Genomic DNA, 1,930 nt, shown 5'->3' on the forward strand with positions numbered 1-1,930 from the left:
GTAATGTTGACAAAGAAAAAATCATAAAATACATTTATAACATTGTAATATAAATATATATTACATATATTATATATATTTAGCAAAAATATAAAATTAACCTCTAATAATATTAATGCACATAGACTTTAACAAAAATACAAAATTAACCTCTGCTACTAATGCACATAAACTTTAATAAAAATAAAAAATTAACCTCTAATACTGGAAAATAGCTATATAGTCTATTGAAGATGGGTAATTGTGCGCATTTCAAACCGCCTGCGCATAGTTACTCGCCACGATCTGACTCTATATGAAATACGATTACTTCAATACTAGTTAACCAAACTTAATAAATAACGGGTCGAAAGGCGCACATAATAACGTACTTTAATAACGTATGCAACTTTAAACTAACAAATTAAAAATACGGACTTACCACCTTATTTTCTGAACGCTGAAATAACAAGAAAATGTATGTTTTTACTTTTTTATCTTTCACTGTTTATCAATGTACTTAAGTCATATCTTTTGTGGTTATAACTTAAGAGGACGACCTCCTGCGTAAAAATTTCATCACGGCGATGTCTCCATTTATCGGCAAAGTACCAAACCAGGATGCGCACAATTACCTGCTGCGCACAATTCTCCCACTTTCCCCTATTATAGACGACGCCTCACGCGCTGTATAGGGCTTAAGCGTACAGGCGTAAATTTCAGAAAATCAATATTATTGTTACGTCCAGCGGACTCACGCTGCCTCTTTTCTTTTTCTCACGGAGACCTAGGGGTTATCAACCCCTAGGACTTCTAAGAAAAGTAATAAAAATCTTTTCCCATGAGAAAATTTAAAGTAAAAAGACAGTATCTACATTAATGCCAGATAAAATAGAGTTGGAATCGGTGAACGCAGGGAGCTAATGCACCGCCGATGACACTTCCCTTGGACAGCGCCATTAAAAACGGCAGTTAATGTCAGTACTGGCGCCTAAACATTTTCCTGACAGGCAAGTCGCGGACGATTCTCACGATGTCCGCGACCATAAAATATAAATGTGACATGCGAAGTCCAGGGAAAGTGTTTGACGGGCGCGTGCCGACAGTGCACGTGCGCTCGTCTTAATCGGTGCACGTGCATTTTCCCATAAATTTAAGAAAGTCATAAACTAAGATGACACTTGGTTATACCAACCGACTTCTTTCCTCCCCCATATAATCTCGACCAATCCAAAATCCCGAAAGTCATCCCACCACCCAAATTTGAACCCCACTAATTAGGAAAAACCGCTATATAAACCACGGTTCCGCGGTCCTGAGCGTCTCTTTTTTCTTAGTCTCTCCTTTTAGTCTCTTCTTTAGTCTTGCGGCCTTTATAATCTTTACCGAGAGCTTTGCAGTATAATTCTCAGGGTTAGTCGCGAAGCTACCCACTTAAATAAAACGAATCGAGTCTGAGTCTCGGGTGACTCCATTATTAATAAAAATAGAGTCAGTGATCCAACGCCCCGAGGTCTCCAACACATACGCCGACTACCAGGCCCCCCTGAAGGCTCTTCACTAAACCCAGCTCTGATCTCATCAAATAGTAAGTGAACGTCGCCCCTTTTCTTTCCTTTTCTTTTTTTTTCCTTTTATCTCTTTTCTTTTCACTCCACTCACTTTCAGGAACTCGCGTCCGGTTTTGTTCCTATAATTGCTCTATTGTCCTTAATTGTTTTCCCCTTAAAATTCAATATATCAACCTTGCAGTGCGTTCAAACGGAACCACCGGTCGTCCCCTTCGTCGTTTTGTCATAAGGTACGCCCGGACGACCCGCAGAACGGCACGTGTTAGCGCCAATTTCCCGGAGACTCGTCAGTCGCCAAATCATAGCACCATAGCATCACCGGTCGAAAATGACACCGTGATAGAATATTCACAACCAATCTTTTCTGTTCCTCCTCCTTC

The 1,930-nt window shown here is 39.9% G+C and overlaps 1 protein-coding gene across 1 annotated transcript in view; it reads right to left on the reverse strand.

Annotated features, from left to right (window-relative positions):
* The window catches only part of LOC108765826 (uncharacterized), an 8,099-nt gene that overhangs the window by 466 nt on the left and 5,703 nt on the right, over nucleotides 1-1,930 (reverse strand). The gene's annotated exons all lie outside the window — the stretch shown is intronic.

The sequence above is a fragment of the Trachymyrmex cornetzi genome, unplaced genomic scaffold (genome assembly GCF_001594075.2).
Source record: "Trachymyrmex cornetzi isolate Tcor2-1 unplaced genomic scaffold, Tcor1.1 scaffold551, whole genome shotgun sequence".
NCBI classification, from domain to species: Eukaryota; Metazoa; Arthropoda; class Insecta; order Hymenoptera; family Formicidae; genus Trachymyrmex; species Trachymyrmex cornetzi.